The sequence below is a fragment of the Trichomycterus rosablanca genome, chromosome 13 (genome assembly GCF_030014385.1).
Source record: "Trichomycterus rosablanca isolate fTriRos1 chromosome 13, fTriRos1.hap1, whole genome shotgun sequence".
NCBI lineage: Eukaryota > Metazoa > Chordata > Actinopteri > Siluriformes > Trichomycteridae > Trichomycterus > Trichomycterus rosablanca.
The window spans coordinates 34,211,283-34,220,252 of NC_086000.1; positions in this window are offsets into that span (position 1 = coordinate 34,211,283).

Here is an 8,970-nt window from a genome sequence, read left to right on the forward strand (position 1 = left end):
ACGACAAGCCGCTTCGCCAGTACCTTACATAACGTGTATATATGTGTTTAATCACAATAATCCCTTATTTACATGTTTCTCCTATGGTGGTCTAATCCTGTGTGGTAAAACGTATGTTATGAGCTTCTATTAGACGACATTAGCTTGTTAGCCTACATTGGGTACCTTAGCTTGTTGGCTACTTTAAGTAAAATATCCTGACACTGGTCTAAATTGCGCTCTAAAATAAACTAAATTAGCTAACAGAAGCACCAAACTTTTTATAAACTATTTGACTACCTTTACCTACACTAATATAAGACACGATTGAACAAAACAAGAGCTAGCTTGACAGCGATTTGCATTTTTCAATTCACTAACGAAAGAGTCGATTCAGAGTCAGAATCGTGCTCGTGTGCTTGGTATCAAATGAGTCGATTCCATGATTATATACATAGCCTGTTTGTCGTATGTGTTACTTTGTTCATTATTATTTTATTACAAGGTTTGAAATTACTTATTTGGAAATCGGCTTTATTTTTTATTATGCAAAAACACACCGAGTTTGCTGTAGAACTACTTCCAAATTCCTATCACTTAAATCGGAGAACCGATTCTTTTAGAGATCCACTTCCTACTCTTACATTTTATTGACAAATGACTCGGAACCTAATAGAGTCGATTCAGTTTAAGCATACATTGTCGAATTCTGTGTTTGTTAATTTTCTAAATTAAAACAAGTTAACACATATATGGAGGTAGCACACATTTAAACAATTAGTGTTTTTATTCAGTTTAACATATAGCATAGGGCAGCTGTAGCCTAGTGGTTAAGGTACTGGTCCAGTAATCAGAAGGTCTGATGTCCCACCACTGCCAGGTTGCCACTGTTGGGCCCTTGAGCAAGGCCCTTAACCCTCAATTGCTTAGATTGTAAACTGTCACAACTGTAAGTCGCTATGGATAAAAGCGTCTGCTAAATGCCGAAAATGTAAATATGGGATTGGGATGGCATGGTGGCTCGATGGGTAGCACTGTTGCCTCACAGCAAGAAGCACCAGGGTTCAGTTCCTAGGTGGAGCATGATAGTTATGGTGCCTAACTGGAAATACTGAGCACACGGCAGAAATAAAACTTGTGACTACGACAACAAACCATTTCAATCATCCACACAGAGGCATATTTTAGGGTTTTGGTATTTAAGTGATATTAAAGTGTACTACCTAAAGTAAAATCACAGAAACGTGATAAGACCCTACTTTAGAATCAATACTGATAAAAATAAATCACTAATAATATGTTGATCCTCTGTAAATATTATTCAGTTTGCATGTAGTTCATGTAGTACTCTAATTCACTAGCCCCAAGATCAGAGTCTAAAAGTTAAGTCTCAGTTGTGCACTCAACAGATTTTGTCATGTCAGACAGAGAGACAAGGCCTTGATGCTGAAACAGTGACAACTACTGACAGGTCAAAGTAATGGCTGCAATGAGCAGCAGAGGAGTACAGAGAATAGTGTGGTCCTCCATATGTGCTGAGGCTTTCTGTTAGAATCTGGAGACGTTCGTTGTAAGAAAATGGTTAAAACTAAATGCTAAACTTGCCTCCTTTTTGTTCTTAGTAGCATAAATAGGTGTGACTGAGAATGACAACCTACACTTTTATGGCAATTCATACAATTATTTATTAAAAAATATAACACAAATGGTAACATATTCATACAAATTAATTTACTTTAATGCATATAAACTTGTGGTGGCTTCAGCCACAATTATCGTCTTCATTGAAGTTTATTATACAATTTAACTTGATGATGTGGATCCATGTGTTGCTATTACTGGCTAAACAAATACTCAAGTTTTTAACCAAATCTCTGTCAACTGCACCTGTAGCATATGTGTGATTACCACAAACAAGAATTTCACCAGATTTTCTTATACTGAGAAAAAAAAAAAAAACTCAGTTGACCAACAGTTTTAATATAATGAAAGACAAACAGACAGGGCAGTGCTTATACATATATACATATATAGCCTGTTATTACAGTTTTGTGTAGTGTTAGACTGTCAGCGTGTTATTACAGTTTTGTGTAGTGTTAGTGATAGTGTCAGTGTGTTATTACAATTTTGTGTAGTGTTAGACTGTCAGTGTGTTATTACAGTTTTGTGTAGTGTTAGTGATAGTGTCAGTGTGTTATTACAGTTTTGTGTAGTGTTAGACTGTCAGTGTGTTATTACAGTTTTGTGTAGTGTTAGACTGTCAGTGTGTTATTACAGTTTTGTGTAGTGTTAGTGGTAGTGTCAGTGTGTTATTACAGTTTTGTGTAGTGTTAGACTGTCAGCGTGTTATTACAGTTTTGTGTAGTGTTAGACTGTCAGCGTGTTATTACAGTTTTGTGTAGTGTTAGTGGTAGTGTCAGTGTGTTATTACAGTTTTGTGTAGTGTTAGATTGTCAGTGTGTTATTACAGTTTTGTGTAGTGTTAGATTGTCAGTGTGTTATTACAGTTTTGTGTAGTGTTAGATTGTCAGTGTGTTATTACAGTTTTGTGTAGTGTTAGATTGTCAGTGTGTTATTACAGTTTTGTGTAGTGTTAGTGGTAGTGTCAGTGTGTTATTACAGTTTTGTGTAGTGCTAGATTGTCAGTGTGTTATTACAGTTTTGTGTAGTGTTAGATTGTCAGTGTGTTATTACAGTTTTGTGTAGTGTTAGTGGTAGTGTCAGTGCGTTATTACAGTTTTGTGTAGTGTTAGACTGTCAGCGTGTTATTACAGTTTTGTGTAGTGTTAGATTGTCAGTGTGTTATTACAGTTTTGTGTAGTGTTAGATTGTCAGTGTGTTATTACAGTTTTGTGTAGTGTTAGTGGTAGTGTCAGTGTGTTATTACAGTTTTGTGTAGTGTTAGACTGTCAGCGTGTTATTACAGTTTTGTGTAGTGTTAGTGGTAGTGTCAGTGTGTTATTACAGTTTTGTGTAGTGTTAGATTGTCAGTGTGTTATTACAGTTTTGTGTAGTGTTAGATTGTCAGTGTGTTATTACAGTTTTGTGTAGTGTTAGATTGTCAGTGTGTTATTACAGTTTTGTGTAGTGTTAGATTGTCAGTGTGTTATTACAGTTTTGTGTAGTGTTAGATTGTCAGTGTGTTATTACAGTTTTGTGTAGTGTTAGTGGTAGTGTCAGTGTGTTATTACAGTTTTGTGTAGTGCTAGATTGTCAGTGTGTTATTACAGTTTTGTGTAGTGTTAGATTGTCAGTGTGTTATTACAGTTTTGTGTAGTGTTAGTGGTAGTGTCAGTGTGTTATTACAGTTTTGTGTAGTGTTAGACTGTCAGCGTGTTATTACAGTTTTGTGTAGTGTTAGATTGTCAGTGTGTTATTACAGTTTTGTGTAGTGTTAGACTGTCAGCGTGTTATTACAGTTTTGTGTAGTGTTAGATTGTCAGTGTGTTATTACAGTTTTGTGTAGTGTTAGATTGTCAGTGTGTTATTACAGTTTTGTGTAGTGTTAGTGGTAGTGTCAGTGTGTTATTACAGTTTTGTGTAGTGTTAGACTGTCAGTGTGTTATTACAGTTTTGTGTAGTGTTAGACTGTCAGTGTGTTATTACAGTTTTGTGTAGTGTTAGTGGTAGTGTCAGTGTGTTATTACAGTTTTGTGTAGTGTTAGATTGTCAGTGTGTTATTACAGTTTTGTGTAGTGTTAGATTGTCAGTGTGTTATTACAGGTTTGTGTAGTGTCAGTGGTAGTGTTAGCCTGTTATTACAGGTTTGTGTAGTGTTAGTGTTAGCCTGTTATTACAGGTTTGTGTAGTGTTAGTGGTAGTGTTAGCCTGTTATTACAGGTTTGTGTAGTGTTAGTGGTAGTGTTAGCTGTTATTACAGGTTTGTGTAGTGTTAGTGGTAGTGTTAGCCTTTTATTACAGGTTTGTATAGTGTTAGTGGTAGTGTTAGCCTCTTATTACAGGTTTGTGTAGTGTTAGTGATAGTGTTAGCTGTTATTACAGATTTGTGTAGTGTTAGTGGTAGTGTTAGCTGTTATTACAGGTTTGTGTAGTGTTAGTGGTAGTGTTAGCTGTTATTACAGGTTTGTGTAGTGTTAGTGGTGGTGTTAGCCTGTTATTACAGCTTTGTGTAGTGTTAGTGGTAGTGTTAGTGCATCCACTGCCCTTAAGCTTCCATTATAATGAAGTCTAACAGGTTTCCTCTTTTCTCAGTACAATATTATGTGTTGAAATTACAGTTCTTGGTAACCACAGATACACTTCAGAGGTGGAGGACAGAGTTTAGATTAAAAACACTGAAGTATTCTTTTAATGCCCTGTTCTCCACCAGGGAGAACTTCACACAAAGGCCTTCGTGACTGTATTCCTCTGCTACGCTTCACCATAATCTAAATTACTGCAAATAACACCTGCATCTTCATGATGACCACAGTTGTGTTTGCCCACGCCTGCATGCTGGCAGTCCAGGAGGGTTTCCTCGAAGCCCTCGCACTGCACGTCATCCAGAAGTATCCTCAGTCGTTTCCCTTCACCAAACTCGGCAAATTTACAGGCCTCGAGTGCAAAGCTGTAGCCGAGCTGTCGACACACCACACCAGCACTTTTGGTGTCCCAGAGATCATCACAAACGGTGCCCCACTCTCCATTGGCATAGATTTCCACCCTACCACGGTCCCTCCGACCGTCTTCATCCCCCACCAGTCTCACCGCCCCATATTCAGCCTTCTTGCCTTTTCTGTGTTTGCCTTTGCGCAAGTGGGTGTGTCGAGGAGGCTTGGTGGTTGTGGTCGGAGGTGGTGTGGTGATCCATGCTGCCTCTTCATCCTCTCTTAATAGGTCCATCAGCTCTTGAAGCCAGTCCTCCGTGGTGGATTGCGGAGACTCAGTTGGCTCGACTCCAGACAGATTATCTGTTTCGGAGAGTACTGGCTGGTCTTCTGGTATGTCAACACCTATTAATGCTGTGGATGAGATATAATAGAGGTAAACTCTAATAATTAGTTTGACCTAATCTCTATTCACCCATCTGCAGGGTTATTAACAGTTATTACAAACATCAGTTTCAGTATTGTTTCCTGTACTGAGAAAGAAACAGAAAAACTGTTTGCTAATGCCTGATCTATGCTAATGTTTTTACAGACATAAAATCAATCCTAAATGATAATTGCATACATTATCATTGCATAAAAGGGGACCAGAAGCACCTTAAATGGATCTGGGTAGAACTTCTAGTGTTTATGGCTCAGAAGAGATCAGTCTGTGTGTGAGTGCATTTGAAGCATTACATTTAAATTTACATTTCCGGCAGACGCCTTTATCCAAAGCGACTGAGCAACTGAGAGTTAAGGGCCTTGTTCAAGGGCCCAACAGCAGCAACCTGGCAGTGGTGGGGCTTGAACCAGCAACCTTCTGATTACCAGTCCTGTACCTTAACCACTAGGCTACGGCTTGCAGATACAGGTTTCTGCATTCAGAAATAATTATTATGCCATGCCAATGCCTAATAGTAAAAATTTAATAAAATACAAAATACATGAAAATAATAAAAATACATAATATTACTACTACTTGTAGTAAGCACTGTCGCCTCACAGCAAGAAGGTTCTGGGTTCGATCCCCAGGTGGGCAGTCCGGGTCCTTTCTGTGTGGAGTTTGCATGTTCTCCACGTGTCTGTGTGGGTTTCCTCTGGGAACTCCGGTTTCCTCCCACAGTCCAAAGACATGCAAGTGAGGTGAACTGGAGATACTAAATTGTCCATGACTGTGTTTGATATAACCTTGTGAACTGATGAATCTTGTGTAATAATAACTACCGTTCCTGTCATGAATGTAACCAAAGTGTAAAACATGACATTAAAATCCTAATAAACAAACAAACATACTACTCATAGTATAGGGCGGAAGTAGCTCAGTGGATAAGGTACTGAATTGGTCATCTGAAATACATGCTGGTTCAAGCCCCACTGACATGCTACCACTTTTACGTTTACATGTATAGCATTGAACTGACATCTTTATTCAAAATGTCTTACAAGTGTAGCCAATTAAAGTCAAGCAATTAGGGGTTACAGGCCTTTCTCAGAGGCCCAACAGTGGCAACCTAGTGGTAGTGGGGCTTAAATTTAGGGACCTTTTGATTACTAGTCCAGTACCTTAATTGCTGAGCTACCGCTGTCGGGCCTGTGAACAAGCTCCTTTACCCTCAATCACTTGAACAAAGCGATTAGCATCTGCTTAATGCCATAAAAAACTAAATGTACAATATTGTGCAGTTTTACGAGGAGCCTCTGGTTTAAGGAGAGACAGGGTACAATGTTAAACAGTTACCCAATTTTCCTCCCAATCGTGTCATATCCAGTTACCAGATTGCATTATGCTTCCTCTTTACTGATGCTGACCTCCACTGCTGATTGAGGAGAGCGAGACTGTCACACACCCCCTCCGACACGTGCGCAGTAGCCGACTGCATCTTTTCACCTGCACGAGGTGAGTTCATATGCCAATCAGCTTTGTGTACGGAGAGCCACACCCTGATCAATGCATTATTCCTCGACCCTGTGCAGGCACCATCAATCAGACAGCAGAGGTCGTAATTGCATCAGTTATGAGGTCCCTCTCCGGCTCCCCACCTTGTATGAACAACAGCTAATCGTTGTTCATGTAGCCGCCCAGCCCAGCCGGATGGCAGAGCTGAGTTTCAAACCGACGAGTTCGAAATGTGCACTAGCGTGTTTTACTGCTGCACCACATGAGCGGCAAATCAACTTTTAACAAGTAAAAAAATACTTTTTTGCCACTTTGATATTTGCTACATCATTTACTTTACTAAATGCACAAATGATTTCGTGATGTAGTCCCATTTTAGTTAAAGAAACGCTTCCTTTTTTCATCATAGTGCAGATTTAGTCTAATGTGACTCAATGTGGTAAAACTGACTTAAAACAAAAGATTTTTTATTTTACTTCATTTTGCTATGACTACTGTTTGCTTTTATATAAATGACATAACCAGGGACGCTCGCAGAGGTATTTATGCTTTCCCATCATTGCTGACACCCAGGTCGGAGTCTGAGTGTTGCTCATGGCCTGGTTGGGTGCTGTACAGACACAATTTGGCTGTGTCTGAGAGGCCAGATAGGATATCACCTCATCGACTATGCTAAAGCACCACCTGCGGTCAAATGGTACAGAAAATACTTCAGTTGTACATGTTTTTAGGCATGTTACTACTGTATGTATAAATCCACCACTGAATAATTTTACGTGTCCACGGGAAGCAAGTGTTAGTCTGCGGTCCTCCTTACTAAGCAAGGATGTTGTTCATTGGACATGGGTAGACATCGCAGTAAAGAGTCTATACATAAAGTATAATGTTTCTCATGGTATCAAGAAAGCAAGTGGTATAAATATCTTGAATTTACTTAGTTGGACCTGGAACTTTCTGCCTTTTGGGTACAGTAATTCTTTATTTTAGCAGTTGGTGTTTTTCCCTTGTGAATGCTCTCCATTTAGAAATAAATAGTCCAGGAGGTGTACTTAAAGGGATGTTAAATGCATGGCAGTAATGTAAATAGCATAAAGATGTAAACAAGTCAACCCAGACCTGTTAGTTTTGAGTGTTGAGGTGTGTGAGACACATTTTCTTTCCTCATTTTTCCAACCTTACTGTGTTAATAAATAGAGTAAGTGTTTAAAACAACACATGATGAAAATGCTTTACCCATTATTACTGGCTTTTACTACCCACTCCTTGTTTTACAGACTAAACACCTACTGCTGTTATGATAATATGAAGGATTACAAGCCGTGTTCCTCATACGGCAAGCCAGTGCTGAAACAACCCCACTAGCAGGGTTTGTGCATTTATATTACATCTGTGGTAACTTGGCAGTGGTGGCACTTGAATCAGCGACCTTCAGACTACTAGTCCAGTACCCTAACCACTACACTATCACGGCCTTATTCTACTATTTTGTGATTTCGTTAAGAACCTAATATGTAATATAGGACACAGCAATTAATGCTTCTCGTGGCTGTGGATGTGTCGTACAAATGAAGAACATTAAGTTAATTCATTAATTGTCTGATTGAACAGCGCTTTATCCTATTCAGGGTCGCGGTGGGTCCAGTTCACTGAGCAAAATGTAGGAAACACCCCGGTCAGGTTGCCAGTCCATCACAGGGCAAACACACACACACACACACAGAAACCCAGGACCTTCTTGCTGTGAGGCGTCAGTGCTACCCACCGAGCCTCTGCGCTGCCCTAGAAAGTAAAGTAATCTAGAATTTTGGATACTGCTGGCACATTTTGTTCAGTGTATTGCTGCCCGCATTTACAATCACCTATATTGTCAACAATGATTATGTGTATTGCAGCACACAGACATGCCAATACCCCTCAGTGCCACCCCCACCACACTACACCCCCATTTTTTCTTATCTTATTCATTTACATTTACAACACTTAGCAGATACATTTATCCAAAGCGACTTACAATTGAAACTGTATACATTGCCGGCAACTGAAGGTTAAGGGAAACCTGGCAGATGTGGGGCTTGAACCAGTGACCTTCCAGTTATTAGTCCTGTACTTTAACCATTGAGCTACCACTGCCCTTCAATGCCAAGAAAATAAGGCTAACAGTTTCTAACTCACCTAAACACCTAAAACCACAAGAGAAGAGAAAATCACTGAGCTGCCTACTTTTTCAATTAAGTGGCAAACATTAGCTTCCAAGCTTAAAGGAAATTAGCTGAATAATTGTGATAGTCAAATGACATTCACATTAAAGCTTTTATTTTCAAATGATTTCTCCAACAGTAAAGAAACATTGATAACATTAGCAGATAAATAAGAATATGTATGCTTTTATTTTCATACATACGTTTACTCAAGTAGAGTACAATACAATTCTTTTCTTGGCGTATCACTGTTGTTGGAAGCTGGGGTCAGAGAAGGAGGTCATTATATGGGGTTTCTGAAGCCAAT